Genomic DNA, 20,870 nt, shown 5'->3' with positions numbered 1-20,870 from the left:
TTTAACAGAGCAGGGATTCAGGCGCGCCTTCTATCTGCTAAATGACTTCATAAAGGCGTGCGAAATTGACGATCTTTTCCTGTGAAAGACATGATTCCAGAAATTGCCTATTGAATGATAAGCAGTGTCAAACAGAAAATAGACCATAAAACATGTGAAAAAAAATCATTCTTGATGTTCATATACACCCACTTTGTAGGCTTAGTTAGTCATCAGTCAGTCATCTGCATTATTCCCTTATGTACAGAAGATTTTCAGAAGCGCACGTAAAATCAGATTTTGTGTTTTAATATTTGGCTTTGTTTAGAATAGATATCGGAACCTTCAGACAATTTGGTCTTTTTTTGGTAGTTTTTAACCGAAGCTTTACTTCTAATTCTTGGCAATCGAGCATTGGTAAACAATTGTTTTAGTCCCTTACCTTTCTTTACACTCGTTGGTAAATTTCTATACATAATATGATTGGCTTCATTGTTTTCTGGATGTATATATTCAACATGTTCAACAAATACTGTAAATGTTTTTTTCTTCATAAAAAACCGACCTATGCACATTTTTTCAAAGTAGGAAATATTACACCCCGTATCACTATTTTGGCTATAGTTAAGCACAAAAGTATGTAAACTGAACTATTTCAAAAATTACTTACTTTTAAGAGTAAAAACAAATATATTAAAATAAATTGAAAAATATTAGCTTGAACTGAATTAGATTATTTATGAAGACAATTCCATATGGGCAATTCCTCATCCAGTTCTACCTGCCTCCGTTTTGTTCCTATAAAAACACCTGGTGATAAGTAGGATTTGATTTATAATAAAGTATTAGGTGTTGCGACAATTGGGATATACCTGGGGTAATCTGTGACAGATGTTTCGCATCATTCATCCAATCGATATGGCACCACAAGAGGTGTTTTAAGTAAATTGGTATAGTCCAAAATTGAATATTAAAAAGTAACTATTTGAAAGTGATCAATATTGATATGTTCATGTAGATCGACCTTCATTAAGATTTAAAAGAAATGAGCAAAACCTAACAGTTTATGAAGGAACAGACTTCAGTTTAACGTGCTTTGCAGAGAGTAATCCAGTAACAACTGAAATCTTCTGGAAAACAAATGGCCAACAGATTGAACAAGAAGTTGAACATCACACAAGTGTACTTTTGAATATTTTGAACATAAAGCGACATCATGAAGGGAACTACACATGTGAAGCTAAAAATGAGGTCGGAAACGTTAATCAGTCTATTTACATCAAAGTCTTGTGTAAGTATATAAGTCTATTTAATGTCGTGGAATATTTCGTAAATATATTTTTTTCTTAAAATCATGATAGTAATAATATGATAGTTATAATAGATGAATAAATAATAAGTATTTACGATTCGTACTTAATTGCATTTAAAACGAACTATGTAGTGTTATTTGCAACTGGTTATTATTCAAGTTTTTACGATTTATCAATTTTCTAAAGAAATTATATATAACTTTAAAAGCTAATTCGCTAATGATGTTCATTTTGAAGTCCCTTGCTTATTTCTAAAGATATAACAATTACAGACAAATGAATAGGATTAAATTGGAATTAAACCTAAAGTCTAGGAATGAAGAAAGATTTCGCCTTATGGACCATGTAGCAGTAAACCACTTGTTATTATCAATCAAAATATCGTAGAAGGACAATAGAAGCTTGAGAGTTAACGTTAGTCAAGTACTACCGAAACAAGATAATAGATATATTGTATGAAAACGTAAGTGGTAAAAACTTATTTTAATTAACATTGAAAGTGTGCTCATTCAACAAGGAAGACTTCATTGCTATTATCAATTTATTATATATCTTACCTAAAGGTTGTCAGGTGAAAACGGAAATGACAAACACCTCAGTTATTGTCAGCATTAGTGTTATTACAGCTGTTTGCATTTTACTTGGAATCATAATTTTTCTTACAAAAGGTATGTTCAGTATCATTTTGTTTTGCGATTTGAAATATAGCGTTAGTAAATAGATGTTTCAGTAATATTTTATCCGTCTTAGCATATTTAAGTTAATTGTAAGGAAAAATCACATCTGTCGAGCTTTCATTTCAACTATACAAGAACTTGCTATTATAAAAGTTTTTTTTTTAAAACAGAAATTTGATAGTCGTTCGTTGCTGCTGTCGGCCTTTCGAAAATAGTAAACAATAATTAACAATTAATGCAATAAAGTTCCGTCGAATGTTAATTTCGGTACGTTTGGCGATCTGTTGGAAATTTGATGCAGTAATTGTAAGTTGCAACATTTCCTTTATACGGAATTTAAAGGGTGTTCAAGGTGTGCAGAATAAAATAAATTCTAATGACAAATACGTAAATATGAGAGAGGTCAGAATAAAAGAGCTTCACAAGAATTAATTCATCAAGAACGATACACATGCCAGTAGATAAATGATACCAGAATTTTTAAATTACAAATATAGAAGCAATAAAACAATTTTTTTTTTTTTATATTTCCCTGATATTAAATACCTTTTCGAATTGGGAGTTCTCTTGTTTTTTGAATGACTTTCTAATTTGTGTATTTTCCTTTTCAATTAATGCATGCAATGATAATTTACTTGACAGACAAACTAAACAAGATACCAAAAGATACAAGGTAAGCTTTTAAAGATTATAGCTATATTTAAAATATGCTATCTAAAATAATATTTGAGAAAGATAAACGATTTTGATAGTTCAAGAGTGATATGTTATAAAAAAAACTTTTCAATCTTTATTTTTTTTTTAAATTTGTAAATACATATAAAAAGGTTGAGTACCACTAAACAATGTAAAGAACGTCTCAATTCATGCTTTGCAATATCCGGTACGTTTTCCACAGGTACGCTATGCAAAATAAGCTCACTAGAATAATTGTTAGGAATGAACATATGTTTAATAAAAACAGGATATGAAATAATCATATACATTCATTGTTTCCTTACCGAATTAACAAACGAAACAAACAGCATATTATGCTATGCAAAGAAATGTTATAATGCATATGGCAATTACTGTCTGTTGGTAGGACGTTTTTCCCCACTTTTATATGCGCAATTGCTCCTAAACCACTTGATATAGTTTTTTGAAACTTTCACAGATTCTTGCAAACAAAGTGTACTATTGTATTTTTTTTAACATCTGGAAAAACAAATATATTTTACTTTGGAATGACATGGACAGATGCACACTTTATTACCATTCTAAACCGCTTCGCCTTTAAGATCCTGATTAATTTTCCAGAATCTTTACCTTACAATGCCATTGTTCACCGCTTTTTTGTTATGATTCGACTAATTATAGGGTATTCCCGTATGGAATCATGGACTTTGCAAGTGGCCGAAGTATCATTTTGTGAGCTTTACTCGCAGTATATCTAGTCTGTCCTTGTGTTCAAGATAAAAAATAATGAGAGAAGAAAAACTAAAAGGGCATTTAAAAATAATAAGTAGCTCCCTGGTAGAAGTAACCCTCCATCGTGGACATCATGATAGGAAATGCTAGTCCCGGAAAATTGTATGAGCTGGCAAAAACACTCTGTACTCAATATCTATTGAAATTAAGAACTATTGTTTATGAAAATCACACCTTTTTTTATGAAACGGAACACAGTACACAGTTTCGCTATTTAGGGAATTTATTAGTTGTGTCCTTTGTTATAATTTTAAATCAATTATACAAGTAAATTATAAAATGTAAAAGTTAAAGAAAATTAACTTTTAACAGACAATATTCTTCTGAACGTATTACAATTAAGTTACAGAAAAAATAAAATAGTTTCACAATGCTTGTATCTATCGCCGTCAGAGGTTTGATTTTGTATTTAGGTATATCATATATTTCAAAGAGTAAAAGCTATTTTAGAGAAAATTGTTTAAATATAGTTACAATGACGTGGACAACGACGATCGAGGTGAATTGATGCATATTATATAATATTTACATTTACCTTTCTTCAATTGTTAAATACTCTATTCTTTTATCACATTTCTCTCTATTTTTCTCTTTAACATTTTCTGGTAGTAAAACATGTAATATGGATTACTCTTTTCTTGAAACGATGTTTTAAAATTCATAACATTTCAACCTTTGAGTCTATAAATTTCTAATTTCTAATATATCTATCTGCGATTAAAATTTTGCAGTCAATTTGTTTTTAAATCTTTACACTTTTGTATGAACTATTAGTTTGGTAAGAAGTACCAACAAAATAGCATACAATGGAAACGGGGAATGTGTCAAAGAGACAACAATCCGACGTAAGAGCAAAAAAAAGCCTCAGGCCACCAACGAGTCTTCAACGCATCGTAAAAGTGCTGTACCCGGAAGCACCAATTGCTGGCCACTAAATTATACTGAATACAAGTTAAGCAAAAACGTCACCGCACTGAACTCCAAAACAAACAAATAAACAAAATTAAAAAAAGAAAAAACAAAGATTAAGATGTTCCTGACCTGGGACAGGCGCAATAATGCAGCATGGTTGTGAGATCCCAACCCTTGCCGTATACCTCTAGCCAATATAGAATATAAAAGAAACACCCAGTTATATGTGGAGTAACACTCAGTTTAAAAGAAGTCCGAGTCCGATCTTAGAATAAGTAACAGAAGAAACTAAGCAAAATAATAATGAGCAACATAAATTAACATAGTTTATATTCATTAAATTTGTTCTGATATGTTCATTGCATGGCAGTTAACTATTAAAACCTAGAGGGGCAAACACATTGCAATTCAAGATGCTATCAAATAATTCAGAGTAAAAACGAAAGTAAAGACGCGGTGCAACCTCCAGTAATCTGTGAAATACTAAATTAAGATTAAGAATCATAAAAAATCGGTTTTTCTGTAGAAGAAAGTTTTCTATTTGATATATCAGTATTCACCAGAACACAACCTTTTGGAATAACTAAATGCAACACTCCAATAACAGTGTTGCAATCATCAAATTGCTCTGCACGCATTCAGGTATGTATTTTACATAAGCTGTCAAAGGTTTTGGTTTGAGCGTTGTTAGTGAATGGTTATCGAGGAAAACCCCCGAACGCACAAACGACTGTAAGTTCTCCATGGTATCATTAACTCAGTAGTCAGTACTTAGGGATGATATGATTTATAACACACTTTTTCTGAAATTTCCGATTATAACATGTATAAATTAGGAGAATATCAAAACACTTAATCTTTAACTCCTTCAGACTAGGCCTTTCAATTGCATTTTGCTTTTCCTTTTAGTTATACAGGTCCACACTTATTTAGAAATGTTTATATCATTGGATATCAAATCTGAATAGGTAATACACAACTTGCACTTCGGAAGCACGAAATTTGTGAAGTTTTGAATTTTATGATTTTTTTCTAATTATAGTGTTTTTTGTTTTTTTGAATAGAGGAATATAAATTTCAAAAATACGTAGTTACATTCTTAGAATCTAAACACTTCAATGCTGGAGTATTTACCTCTTCGGTTATTAATATCTAAATAGATACATTTTCAGGCATCTTTTTTTCTTTATTGTGATTAACATTTCAGCTAAATAGCGTTATTTCTTATTGGTTTGTCATCTATATTTTTCTTCTTGAGCCAAACAGTAACTATCATTTGACTACAGACACCCATTTTGCATATTATCAACACTTTAGAAGTCAATGACGATTACCGAATATTTATATGAAATTATGAAACATAACTGTATCAGCAAATATGAATAATCTCCAACTATCATAAATTTATAAATGTTTTTTATGTGCAGAAAGAGATTACATGAAAAAAATTGTTATCACATCTAAAAATGACGAGCAGACTAGCAATAGTAAAAAGAAAATACTACACATAAACGAAAGATTGGACATAACGGACTCCACTAAACTCGGAAGATGAACACGAATACTCTAGAAGTAAAGTAGTCCTTGTGCAACTTGCAGAACTGCTATTGATCGATGTCGGTGTATTAAAACACTAACCACACGTTTTCGCAGTCTTATATTTTAAGATACCAGTAAAGTCATCTGATCTGATATTTTGTTGATTGTGTCCTATTCAGATCATATATGAAGATTCTGCAAGTGTGATTACTAAGTCATGAGCAATTTAATTCCGTCAAATTTGAACCATATAATTGAACTTTGGTATTTGTTGTTTAAAAGTAAGAACTAGGCATTAAAATTAACAAAAAACTTTGCGGTTTGGTATCCGAATAGTACGTCCAGGTAATGTGACATGTCTTTCTGCAGATTGTCAACTTCCTTTATGCAGGGTTCATATATATTTTTAATACATTGATTCTTCTGTGTAGTCAAGTCACAGTTATGAATATGTGCTTCTCCTGGTGCGCAAAATATACATATATATGGCGGTGGAAGATAAACCAAAATCAACTCATCCAATTTTTTTGCGAATTTTTCAGGAATAATCTCACAAACATAAATGTAGTAAATGTATAATTCAATCACCACGAAAACAAATAGATAAAGAACTTTGTGATTTAGAACCTAAGTTTACGGACAATTACCGGTATAAACTATTCGGTTGGTTTATCATTATTTTTCTAATCTGTTTAGATGATATAGCAGTCGAAAATCAAATTCATCAGTCACGAGATGATATTGCTGACGATGGAGCTAATCAACAAAGTCACTCAGGAGTTGGCGAACTAGGTTTGCAGCGTGTAAAAGATTGTATTGAGACAAGTTATTAAACCCGAAATTATAAACATTTTGGAAGTCGAAAGATAGAGAAAAGATACCATGGGGGGACCATTAAATAATAAGTTTCCATCTGCAGAATAAAACTTGTCAGACGTTTTTAATTAAATTTGTTTGACTGTAGTAAAGTCATTGAATTTCAAATTTTAAGTATGACATTTAAACGCCCTCGTTTTACTGTATTCCTCGACATGAACAATGAGATTAAAAGAAATGTCATTAATCATATTATGTAGCGATATACAATTTAGGCACTGGAAAACTTTCTCATTGTTGGTATTATCAAACAGTGTACTTTCTTAAGAGTAATTTTATAGCTAAATATAGACTACCAAGATTGTATCTAGTAAATAAATACATTTGTATAAAACCCCCTTATAAATACCTAAATATCCTCTTACCTATCGTATGGTACATCTCATTCATTTCACAATTCTCCTTCATGCTCACTGGATTACAGGGGTGATCTCCAAACACGACGGCAGCTCAAACATACTAGTTGTTAAAAGGAAAAGCGACCGCAATCGACAACTCATCAGTTTTACAGTCACCATCTAGACTTGGTTGACCGATACGAAATGTCTGTGTCTTAACTCACTAACAACATTTTTACGGTCTTTGATCCTTATAATAGCATGGTAATCAGCTCAATATTCGTCTGAGCTGTTTTACCGATTGTGCTCATCTCCCAATAGTGACTTTTTGACTGAATATGGATTCTCAAGCGAGTGTTGCATGCATTGCGTCCAGCGCACGAAAATCCAACATTTATGAACATCATTTAATCACAAACACATGAACTGACTGAGAGGATCAATGCTCAAACGTTAATTTATCTGTGTAAAAATAAAGAAAAAGGGAAAAGGAGACAAAAGACAACATAAAACTATACATTTTCTACCTAAGATATCAAATTTCGAGATGCTTGATTTCAGTTCCTTTGAAAAAGAAATTTTTACCCATCCTGGTTTCCATTGCAGAAATCTACGGAAATAAGACACATTCTTTAGCTTAGAAATAAGATAATCCTTTGTCATTTTTACATTTGAAATAATGCCATACTTTTAGTACTAATTTTAGGGGTGTTGTTGTTGTTGTCACTTGTAAAACAACATGTTATAGAATGCTAATTGTATACACATGATACACTATTAAGTCCACAGAGGATAAGGAAAAAAGCATATTATTATTTCGACCAGATGGTAATATAACCTGTATGGTATCAATGTTCGTTTTAACAACACGTTTTATGTCAGTACCTTTATAAGGTATGCTCTGTTCTTCTAAAAATATGAAACGTTTGAAACTACAAGCAATCGAATATACAAAAAGTCAAATTGCATGAAAAGTTCCAAACTTAGCATTAGCCTAATTATTAAATGAAATTAAAATACATTCATAATATATCGTTTAAATCATGCAATTGCAAAAACAATAACTATAGGGCAAATGGAATAAACACGGACCGATAAGCAAGCAGCAACGATACCGTAGGACTGGTAGGAAATGCATATGATATCCCGAACATCATGTGTTTATTGAATACCTTTAAACAGGTATGTTTTGATAGCCAAAAAACATAAAACGTGTGAGAGCACAAACATATACCGTTATAGTGGCACCAATATATTTTATCCCTGCATTTGAAAATAAAGTGTTTGCTGATATTGATAATTTATATATCTATTTATATATTTTGTTAAAAAAACATCTTTCTGTTCAACAGATAATCGCATAGAAACGTCTGGCGGACGTGTGTATCAAGGCCGTGTAGACACGCAGGTAATGTTTAATATGCTATATAAAGCACTGAATGTTTCTATCAGAGAGATATATCTGAAATATGTGAAATACTATATTGCACTTGGAAAAGTATTAAGAAGAAACCGAGTGATTTATTTGCATATGCCCTGTTACTTTTTACAGCCCTTTTTCTGAAACTTCAGATATTTCAATTATTTATACCTTACTTGATTATCATTAAAGATTGGTTGTTTATTTTGGTAATACAAAAGTTTTCAAATATTAAGTTCTATCAATAAGCCGAATTATTTGTCTTAGTTTGAACAATTGTGATTTAAGAAATTGGTTGTTTTCAATAATACTTCAATTGTATTGATATTTTCTTATTGTTATTGTATAAATGACTGTTTCGATATTTAATCGTAAAAATTGTAGTAGAGAGAATTGATCAATAAAAGATACTCTACAAATTATGTCTTATAACAAATTATTATAACAAAACTACCGAACTCCATGGTAAATTCCAAAAAGGACGTCCACAAAACATGACAAAACCAAAGTTCCACTTTATCAACCAACAGAACGACTGGAATAGAATCGTCATGGAAATATTCTAGTTCAAAATCGTTAATATATAGATGTTTTTGTTCTTTCATATAAATTAGGAGGAATCGAGGGTGAGTGGTTGATGTAGTCTGTATGGTATTAATGGCGATCCTTGTTTCCATCATAAGAACAGGGTATACAGTGTATCCACCATTTTCTACCTAAGGAAATACCTGTACAAAGTCAGGAATATGACAGTTGTTATCCATTCGTTTGATGTGTTTGAGCTTTTGATTTTGCCATTTGCTTAGGGACTATTCGTTTAGAATTTTCCTCAGAGTTCGGTATTTTTGTTATTTTACGTTTTCCTGACTAAACTGTATATTGTTACTTAGATGTTTTAATTGTTTACCTGGATTTTGGCCCCCCCGATAGTTAGACTTTTCGTCCAATCTTTTGTGGAATGTGATACTAGGAACATAAATATTGTATGTTTTTGTCCTTGCTACAATCCTGAAATATGTGCAACTTTTCTCTATATTTTGTTTTTGATTTCGAACATTGGAGTTTTGATACTATCCCAAATAAAAGTGCCTGTAATTTTAGTCAACAAATTCAACATTATCTATAAAAGCTTTCACGATCCTCCTTAATTAACAATATATCAGTTAATAGTCATACTGCTGGTAGCTGCAATGTACAGGGTTTTTATTGATTCATATCACTGTACACAGCTATTATTGCAGTCCATGTTCACACCATCTTGACACGATTAAAACAATAGTAAGTTTAAGCTGGTTGCTTGTTGGTTTGTTTAAGATTTTTTGGCTTGAATGAGTTATAAAATTTGTAACACATCAGGAGGAGGAGAAAACATAATATAAAGATGTTTTGACAATATGGGTATTCTATAACCGATCGATGACTATGTTGCTTATTCCCTATTCATTTTGTATCTTATTACTAATAATCATGAAACTGAAGACCAAATAACATGAATAATAGTGTACGAAAAATAAAAAAAAAACTTAATGCATTCTATAGAAAAATTATAAAAGCTGTTGATTTCTATTACACTCACAACATGCAACAAAACAGAAAGACACAAAAGCTGTCATTTATTTATTATTCTGTTAAAAGTTAGTTAGTATTTTAGTTCTAGGGCACATGATCTAGACAGGCAAGGGAGATGTTTGTGCGCAGACTTAAACTGGTATTTGTTTCAGTATTCATTGCATTCAGATGAAATTACAAGAACGTTTTGTATATAAAAAAGGCTTGCCTTGAAAATGCATAGATAAGAGAAAATAAAAAAAATCAACAAAATGAATGATTAGTTTATTCTTAAATTTTTCACATAAATATAATCGCTTTTTACGACTTCTTTGTAGGGCAGCAACGCACTGAATTATGCTGAAATTTGTTTTCCTCCTGGATCATCCCAGTCTAAATGTGTCGTGCACGGAAAAGAAAATATGACCATATATTCAGATGTTATCCTTCCAATGGCAGGTACAACTGTACATTCAGACCAATAGTAGAGACAACGATATAAAAAAAAAGATATATTTCATATATATTAAAGTCAACAGTTGAGTGGACACTGTCAGTTGAAGGCTGTTTTTTGTTTTAGTTCAGACGGAATCAAAAAGTTGGATTGCATATTGTTAACTGGAATCGTGATGCTTTTAGCAAGTTATTTCATACGATAGTTATATGTATCTACATTTTTGTAAATCATTTGATATCTATTTTCTCAATATTGTTTGGGAAGAACTGCTATTAGTTTTTAAATATTTTTGTATTTTTATTTTGTAAATATTAAAATCATTTTATTTTAATTTTATGTATATATATATATATTATCATTATTATCTAAGTTAAATGATCAAAGAAACTGAAGAAGATGACATGATTAATGAGGTGTTTATATGAATACTTGATCAGTGGAGAAACTGAAAATAATTATATCCTTTGTATTTGTATCTATATTTTCAACTTGATTTTCAGTTTGAATTATTTGTTTTTTGTTGCTTAAGACATTTTTGCTCGACTTTCTTCAAATGTTTTTGTTGTGTTTTTTTTTTTTTTTTTTTTTGGTTATTTTTCTTTGACATTTTTTATTATGTTTACTTCATTAATGTGATTTCATTATCGGCATTAACTCTAAGCAAGGCTAGGCTATTTTGTTGTTGCTATTTATCTCGACCTCTCGGTCAGACTTGTGGTCAACACAGCAAGTTAACATTTGCAATCTTACTAAAGCAGCAACTGAGGAAGTCAGCTGTAATATGTCACTTGCTACTTAAAAAAAACTCTAAAGCAATGTAATCTTTAAACTCTGAACTTTTATTGTTACTTTTACTTTCACAAAATTTATAAAAGATACAAGGCTTTTGATTTTGTACTTTAGACGAATGTTTCGTCGACACAAGAGTCAAGGGTCATCAATCAGGGAAAGCAGATGGAATAAAATGCCAAAAGTCATTTAGACTTTTGGAAATATGACTGTCTGTATCGCCTGCAACAAAAATCGCAGAATACGGGACATAGGGATAACTGTCCAGCAGCGGCATAAACTATTTGTATAAATCGTTATATTTCAACGGTTTACGCCTAAGATGCATTTCACCTTGTATGTAGATGCATTATGTAACGAATTCAATGTTTATCATACGTCAATTGTCCTTCACCACCTTATTATGGTCATAGACTGCTAAAAAAAATTTCAGATTTGTTTTTTCATGTGTAATACTCACTTATTATGAGTATAAAAATAACCAGATGTGGTATATGAAATCTTCCAAAGGTCGGCATGTCCACCAGACAGGGTTCATCTGACCTCAACATCTCCAATATTTTAAGCAATAGGTCAACTGCATTAGTGTATGGGATGATTGTTTGGTGTATATGTCCTATAGGCAGAGTTCATCTGACCTTGATCTCATTCTCATGGTTTATTGGTCAAAGTTAAACTTTTAATGATGATGTCTGTTTCTCAGATACTATAATAAACCGGTAAACTATATTTAATCTTATTTACATTTAATAGATTTAAACATTAGCCCTCTGCTGCTATAGAAGTTGCAAAATTATTCATTTTATCATACAAGTTAACTTGGAAATATTATATACACATGATACATATATGTATTTACGTGAATACATTAAACTCTTTGTTCAAAAATGTAATATTCCTTTGTACAATGTTGTAAATGATATCGCTTCCTTATAAATATAATAGGTATCTAATGTAACATAATTGTTTAATATACTTTTCATTTTCAAGTGTACATTTTGTAATTATTACAGTAGTTTGTTTCTTGATGTATTTTATTTTTGGTAATTGTCTCATTGACGTTAACCCAGAAATGACTTTTGTCCGGAACAGTTTAACTTTATTCACAGCCGATTTTGAGATATGTTTTGGTAATACAAAAGTTTCTTTGGTTTAGACAAAGTTCATGATAAGTTTTGTTTTGTCCTGAAAGAATATAAATCTTTTTTTTTTTAGGTCAAATTAAATATTGAAAGCTATTTAAGAAGAGAGAAACAAATTCTAATAAAAGTTATAAGGCGATAGATATAAAAACATTCAGGTCTCTTAATAAACTGAATTGAACAACTTAATAGTATACATTTTCGTCCTAGAAACAATTTAAGTAAAGCTTACACATAAATAATAAAGCAGTCGCTGGTACGAACTGGTAACGAGACACAAAAAACATTTCATTGAAAAATATTTCACCTTTGTGTCAGTTTTCTTTTACACATATATTGCTTAGATTGTTAATTAAACTCCAAGGCAGTAAAATATTTGAATTGAATTGTTTATCCTTGAATCAATAATATCGGTGACCATTCTAATCAAGTCTGATAGAAGGAATACTTTAAATAACTCTCACTCCATGCACTCTTCATTATCACTTTCTAGTAATCCTCAAAATTAAGCTGTTAAAGCATTGTTAGTTCAGTCATGTTTTTAAGCTATGACACATTCATTATTCCCATAGGGCGTTTGTCGAAGTTGTCGTCATATGAAATTCACCGACGATTCTGTATGATTGTCGTATTACACTATGTACAAGCAATTTGCCGTCACTATTAAAGTCGTTTCAAGGTGAACAGACAGTATTTTACTCCTTTTTTTTTCTTTTTCATTCTTTTTCACTCTTTCTTTTTGATACTGTGTCTAATCAAAAACGTTATTTTGAATGTCAATAGTGAAAACAAATCAAAAACAACAAAAAAACTATTTACAGATGCAAGAAATGCTTTATTATTTTGTTATACATGTATATTTATTCGTTCAGTGTATGTTTGCTTGTTTTTGTTAATATGTTTTTTGATTGAGTTAAACCATTTCAATTGATATTTTATAGTGTGTCTTTCTATGTTGTGATGTGAGACTGCTGTTTCAGGTTAGGGTAAAGGTTGGCGCCTGTTAAAACGTTTAAACCCGCTGCATTGGTTTGCACCAGTCCTAAGTCAGAAACCTGTTGTTCAGTGGTTGTCGTTTGTTGATGTGGTTTATAAGTGTTTCTCGTTTCGCGTTTTTTTATATAGATTAGACTGTTGGTTTTCCTGTTTGAATGGTTTTACACTAGTCATTTGATAACTTGTTGTTCGGTGTGAGCCAAGGCTCCGTGTTGAAGGCTGTACTTTGACCTATAATAGTTTACTTTTTAAACAAATTGTGACTTGGATGGAGAGTTGTCTCATTTGCACTAATACCACATCTTCTGATATCTATATAAACTTATCATATTAAAATTATGCAATAAACAGCAAAGTAACTGGAGAGTATTTCTCATTTGAATATAACTAATGGATATTGAAATATACATTTTGACGAGTAAAATACATACCTAAATTGGTAAGGGCATATTGCTCCATCGAAAATCTCTCAGTAAATGGATATTCTTGTGTCGAAATTCTTTCATGATAGTTTTGTGGTCCTGCATGGAAGACAAAATACTAATAAAGTACACTTGTTTTGTTTTGTATTTCGTTGATTGTTTTGTTAAAAATTAGTCCATAAGTTTTTTCAATTTACTTGTTTTATATTTTTTATGTCTGGGCCTTTTATAGTCGACTATACAGTATGGGTTTTTCTCATTTTTGAAGGCCGTACGGTTATTTATACTTGCTAACATCCACTTTATTTGAACTTTGGTGGATAGTTGTCTCATTGGCAATCATACCTCATCGCCTTATTTTTATTTTGAACAGTGGTTTGTATCAAATATGTTGTATTCCTACCCTTTAAAATAAAAAGATTTTGGTTTTTGTGTTTGATTACTAGTATGTTCCATTATTATTGTTTTCGATTTCACTCATAGTATATTGTTGGGAAAAAAAAAAGTTAACTGGACTGAATGAACCAACTACTAGTAATATTAAACTCCATTATCGAAAAAGGTTCACTAGTTTTTCATCTCTGTTATGTCTAATATTTAAGTATAACTGAAAATGGCATTTGTGCATGGTTATTTGTTTAACTTGATAAACAACTACAATCATACATCAGGTGAATTGCATAATTTTGCTGAATGAGTTCTGTTGTGCAGTTCATTGCTGTGTCACCGCAATATGAATTTTTGACGCATAGTGGTACTAATCTTTTTTGGATTATAAGCTCTTCATGTTTTAATAAGTTTATTTTTATTTAAAATATATTGTCATCGAGCATCAATCAGGAGACATAAATTGGTAAAATGCGCATCTTGTGCCGAAAAATGGTACCATTAATGTTACTATAAGCTTGTATTGGGAGAAATAATATTTTTAAACCTTTATCTGATATATTTAACTTCTTACTTGTCATTTTAAAGAACACGCATGCAGCTATTATTATAACAACGTTAGTTATTAAAAGAATAATAATAACAGCTTCCATCCCTGTGTTTTCTGAAATACATAAGAATACATTTTAAAGATTGGGGTTTAACATACAAACTTGTTTTTGTTTACAAGCAACATACCTTGATGCATCTAAACTTTTTGGAGGACCCATTGTAATATATATTACAATAAAGAATTTTAGAACGTATGTTGTTTAACGGCGAATACACATGATATATATGCATGACAGTTAAACATTTATGCATATAAAATGTAATCGTTTTACATGACACATATTATTGAGAAGCAAACACGTTTAATATTTATTTTAAAAGACTGTTTATCAAAATTAAATGCAAATTATCATTGGCAACTATGCATGTATGTCGTAAGTCCAATTGTAGTTTCTTTCCAAAACAATAAATGAGATACAATATATTAACTTGAAATGTTATTATATATGCCATAATGACAAGCAATTACATGTGTGTATATTTTCTTAACTATGTTGTATAAAACGACACTCTGGTAGGGTTTTGTAATCTGTATTTATAGGTCTACTGTCCGAAAAGTTAGTTCCTGTTTAATATCAGGTTTCTGTTGATGTCTTATCATATTGACTGTGTTGTTCATTCTCTCCATTATCTTATCGCGTTGCAGTAACGAGTGGTCACTTAAACAGTGACATTCTTTGTAAATGACCACTCCGTTAAAGGGGTAATTAAGCGTCCCATAATTTAGACGAACGGATGAATATAATTGAGAATGAAAACGGCGAATGTGTCAAAGAGACAACGATCCGATCTACGAGCAGAAAACAGCCCAAGACACATTGGGTTACTTTTTAAGGTCCTTTTTAGTCTATAACTCTTCAACTGTTATGATTCTTATGCGACCTTGGCTTTTGAATACCTTTAGTGAGCGTTCCTGGTAAAGTTGAATCCAGAAAAGTGCTTCCGACGCATGAAATATTTAAAAGTTTCCTTTTTTTGTATTAATCTTATGATGATAATACTCATTTCCAATTATTTAGATATAAGAAGATGTCGTTTGATTGCCAATGAGACAACTCTCAATTCAAGTCAAAATTTGTAAAAGTAAAAAGTAAAATCCCAAAATACTGAACTCCGAAGAAAATTCAAAAGGGAAAGTCCCTAATCAAATGGCAAAATCAAAAGCTCAAACACATCAAACGAATGGATAACAACTGTCATATTCCTGACTTGGTACAGGCATTTACTTATGTAGAAAATGGGGGATTGATACTGGTTTTATAGCTAGCTAAACCTCTCACTTGTATGACATTCGCATCAAATTCCATTACATTGACTACGAACCATTACTTATTGCCTTACCTTGGTTTTCGTCGCTAATAATCCTATTACAAGTTATGTTTTTCTCATAGTCTAATAGGTATGTTCCTATTTCACAAGTTATACTGAGTAAACCCGGACAACTTGCTGGTGTCAATAAGAATGTTCCTGTTATAATTGCACAGAAGAAGAGTCCTTTCAGAATTTTAGTTGTCGTCATGTACGATGAAATATCTTCATCCTAAACAACAAAAACAGCAATGAAATACAAAAAAATTAAAAGATTACTTACAAAGAAAATAAGCAAAACAAAAAACATTCAGTTAAATTTGATAAAAAAACACCTTATCTTTTAAAAAAAAACCCACTTAGAGGCCTTTATGAATATATTATTTTCTTACGGTTTTCTCTTTAAAACGAGTTCTTAACCAAGTATTTTAAAGTCGTTAATGTTCAGGAAATGATCGTACCAATTCATACATATATACTAAGCTAAGTCCTCAATGCACCTTTATTTATATTTATTACGAACTCATAATGTATAATCGATAGAAAAATATGAGTGTTGATCGCAAACTTTGCCTTCTAATTCGTGTTCATCTTCGGGTTTGTTGCTGAAGTTTACCGGATCGTGACATTGATAAGAAATCAACACAGAATCAGGAAACGCATGAAAAATAATTCAATAGCAGTACATTTCTCAAGGTTTTGATAAATTAAAAGGATTTTCTTTTACAAAAGGTCCGTCTGCACTTGTTTTATAATTATCTTCACCAATTCAGATATATTAAACATATTATTTTTTTTTATTTGAAGTTTCATATGAAGTTAATCGTTTAATAAACGGTTCTATATATTTAGATAATATGATCATCCTACACTGTATGAAATATCGCCTTGGCTTATTAAAAAATATTGTCATGTAAAATAAATGTTGCATATTAAACTAACGTACGTTAATTGCAGCCGAACATTTTGGTCGTGGATACACTGTTTCAATAGATATATCAACAGATAAAACGTTGGTATCAGTAATATTGATACTCCCAACATATGGTCCAGACTTGTGATCTGCCAAAAAAAAATATCATCAAATAATATACTTATTTTGTATTATGATGTAATGTATTCAAACTACAAAACCCAGTGTCAGAAGAATTTGGAATACCAAAATCAATTGAACATTCCAATATTATTACAATTCGTTTTTTCCTTCAAATAAATATACTAGCAAATACATATTTGTTTTGATAGTGATTGAGATAATTAAAACACAATGTTGAATGCTGTACGCAAACTTTTGACATTTTTACCTTTTATGTCTGTTTGTTTTGCTCAGATATTGTTGTCAATATAAGGGAATTATATGCGACTGCCATACAAGTGTTAGGTTTACTTAGCTATAAAACCAGGTTTAATCCACCATTTTCTACATAAGTAAAATGCTTGTACCACGTCAGAGATATGACAGTTGTTCTCCATTCGTGTGATGTGTTTGAGCTTTTGATTTTGCTGTATGATAAGGGATTTTCCGTTTTGAATTTTCGATGAAATTTAGAAATTTTGTAATCTTTCTTTATACACATATATCCACAGGAACGAATTATAACAAACATATACAAACGCATATACATAACCTAAATGAAGACAATTATGCTTGAAAAACAAACGTAGAAACCGTAAAATTTAATGTAATCATCAAATTAATGTATTAATTTCGTGCGTCCAAATCGCTTTTCTGGATGAAACTTCATCGAGACCCACACATATCAAAAACATATCAAAAACCAGGGATATTAGGTTGCATTAGGGAGTTGAAACCTTAGTATCTCCTTAATTTGATAACGGAAAATGTTTAGAAACAATTTGTTAAAAATTAGTATCATTATCTAAGCACTAACTTTGATGATCCTCTCGGAGACTAACATATGAAAAATGATGTGGTATATTTGCCAATGAAACAACTCTCCATCAGAGACCACATGAAGTAGAAGTTAACAAGTATAGGTCATAGTACGGACTTCCACAGTGAGCAAAACCCATATCGCATAGTATGAAACAGTATAGACTAACCATAACCAATACCAGCTTAAAAGGGGGATGATACAACTGTATACGGTAGGTTAACAGTTTCATGTCAACTAATGCTAAGCATGGTACTCTTTGCAAGTATGATATCGGTGGTAGATATCATTCAGTGATATAACAATCGAAGAACAAATGAAGGTTTTAGGCTACGACTTGTGCAAAATAACACTAGCTTACGTCGATGTTATTCAAAAATTGTTAAAGTTTCATTTTAAAACATTTATTCATTGATTAGACTAGTAATGGTACAGTCGATCGCCTTTTTATGATTTCATTTTTAAGGGTTTTTTTATAAGCATTTTAAAATTTTGAAGAAAAAAAAAATAATATATCATTTGTTTTAAATTTCAGAGTGACAAGACACGGAGCCAAGATAATTAAACTACTCCAAGTGAATATTCCAAACTCAATATTCAGTGCTTTTTGTATGTGTTTGAGCTTTGATTTTGTTATTTGATGAGGGACTTTGAGTTTTGAATTTTCCTTCGAGTTCGGTAGTTTGTTGTTTTACTTTTTTGTACTTACATTCAAATATATCTTCTGTCAAATTCAGAATTTTCACAAAGGTTGAGGATCCATAAATACACTCATATGGGATATTAATGTCCATGATATCAAAATGATGTATAATTAAGATTGAAGTTTTATTCTCTTTATTGAAGTCTTCAGAATATTTGCTAGTATTGATAGAAAACCCGTTCATTGTCAGTAAATGTAGATCATTCCCTCCCAGCCACCTTCGAGACTGCATTATCTTGCAACAGTTCAGCGGGAGTGTGCACTTTAGAATAACATCCTCGTAAAAAACAGCTGGTATAGTTTCAAGTTCCCAGTTAATTGTAGCTGAAAAGAGATCAATATTTCATTATATTTAAATGCATTTTATACCAGTAAATAATGAAACACAGCAATATTCAGATTAATATAGATATTCAAAAATTCAGTGTTCAGATTTGAATTTTTACATCGATACTTATGAAACGTTTATTCATCTTTCAGAAACCATAAACATTTATCGTTTTTCGTAATTTAAAGAGGAATTACGAATAAAAACTTTTCTTATGCAGAGTAAAAACACTAAACGTCACTTTTATTAAAGGAATGTGATTTTCGAAAACCAGAAAACCCTTTTTTGGTTGTAACTTTGATACTGCATATGTCCTCCTATTTTTATATAATCAGGATTTCCCCCTGTTGTTCAAATACATTATTAAGACTAACCTGTTGAAGATGAAATAAACTTTAATAGAAACAGAAAGTGGCTGACGAGCATGTAGCGTATCTTCATTGTGTCTTGCTGATTAAAAAACGTTGCTATCAGAAAGCGTAAGCCTACAAAAAATATCAGTCTTGAATTGCAATTAAGTAGCAATGACATTCTTTTTTCTTTACTTGAAACAAAAGTAGCCAACAATTCGAAATTATTATAATTCCCGTAAGAACAAAAAAAAAACGATAATGTAACTTTAGAGCGCTACTGAATTCGGAGGGTGAACAAAAACGCATTTATTTTGAAGGCAGCATAGTCATGATAGTATTTCCAACAGAAATGAAAAGTTAGTGTAGTGCTTTTCTATGATATTGCAATAGTGCATTCAATGCAAATAAAACTTTTAATTATAGACATTTTCAGTAGCAAACAAAAGTTTTTAATAGTCCATCAAATTTTTCTATGCAAAAAGGGTAACTGCATGAATAATTGTGAATACCTTCCATCGTAGAATAAATATTGCACCCGCAAGCGTATCCAATTATCTAAAGATTTTCTCAGGACAATGGTCGCCAATATTAATGTAATAACCATATATTATAACATTAGCAGATCCGTATTCAGTGATTCGTTACTGACATAATTTAAAACATATATTACACTTTTCATTAATAAATTTTAAAATAAGGTTTTAACAGGTTAGGGAAAGATGACATAAAATGATGTATTTTAGGTCCCTTTTGGTCATCAAATATTCATTCATACATCCTGGGCTAGCAATGTTTTTGGTTTAAGTTCGCTGGATGAAAATAAACAATAAAATTGTCCGCAGGATGCATCTTGATACGACCATAAAGATCGAACCCTGAACAGTTAGGGCAAAAGATAAGACAAACTATTAGCTAAAACGTTGTAAGGGAGGTAACTCTTAATGTAAAAAAATAATCAAATGAAATAGATCAAATTTAAGCAATTCAGCAAACCAAACACCCGTACCATTTAATTTCTGTTGAATTAAAGACCCTTTGTATTTTTGTATTCTTGTCTTTCATTTTTGCTAAATTAAATGTGCTTTGTCTATATGCCTTTTTGTGTTTTTTTTGGTTACATATAACGTGGCTCTGTACTTATACATCCCGTCATTGTGTTATTGTGCAATGGTAAATATTTGTATTCCTGTCTTTCATTTTTGCAAATGTGCTTTGTCTATATGACTTTTTGTGTTTCATTGTTACATATGACGTGGCTCTGTACTTATAAATCCCGACATTGTGTTATCGTGCTTTGGTAAATTTTTGTATTATTGTCTTCCCTTTTTTCTAATGTGCTTTGTATATATGCCTTTTTGTGTTTCTTTGTAACATATTATTTTGTTTTTATAGTGATTAAGATTATA

At 30.8% G+C, this 20,870-nt stretch overlaps 3 long non-coding RNA genes across 3 annotated transcripts; 1 reads left to right on the top strand and 2 right to left on the bottom strand.

Moving 5' to 3' along the window:
* The first annotated feature begins 6,490 nt into the window (after positions 1-6,490).
* LOC127718164 (uncharacterized) lies at positions 6,491-10,860 on the top strand. The gene is made up of 3 exons (XR_007989599.1): positions 6,491-6,682; positions 8,457-8,512; positions 10,411-10,860. It is a non-coding gene; the product is annotated as an uncharacterized LOC127718164 (long non-coding RNA).
* Positions 10,861-11,085: 225 nt separating this feature from the next.
* LOC127718160 (uncharacterized) lies at positions 11,086-15,286 on the bottom strand. The gene is made up of 2 exons (XR_007989595.1): positions 13,888-15,286; positions 11,086-13,211 (listed from the first exon to the last, which is right to left on the bottom strand). It is a non-coding gene; the product is annotated as an uncharacterized LOC127718160 (long non-coding RNA).
* A 938-nt stretch (positions 15,287-16,224) lies between these two features.
* On the bottom strand, positions 16,225-19,104 carry LOC127718162 (uncharacterized). The gene is made up of 3 exons (XR_007989597.1): positions 18,790-19,104; positions 17,132-17,247; positions 16,225-16,417 (listed from the first exon to the last, which is right to left on the bottom strand). It is a non-coding gene; the product is annotated as an uncharacterized LOC127718162 (long non-coding RNA).
* Between the last annotated feature and the right edge of the window lie 1,766 nt (positions 19,105-20,870).

The sequence above is a fragment of the Mytilus californianus genome, unplaced genomic scaffold, assembly GCF_021869535.1.
Source record: "Mytilus californianus isolate M0D057914Y unplaced genomic scaffold, xbMytCali1.0.p SCAF_10, whole genome shotgun sequence".
Classification (NCBI taxonomy): domain Eukaryota; kingdom Metazoa; phylum Mollusca; class Bivalvia; order Mytilida; family Mytilidae; genus Mytilus; species Mytilus californianus.
The sequence above is the reverse complement of the archived record's forward strand: the minus strand, read 5'-3'. Positions and strand labels throughout refer to the sequence as shown.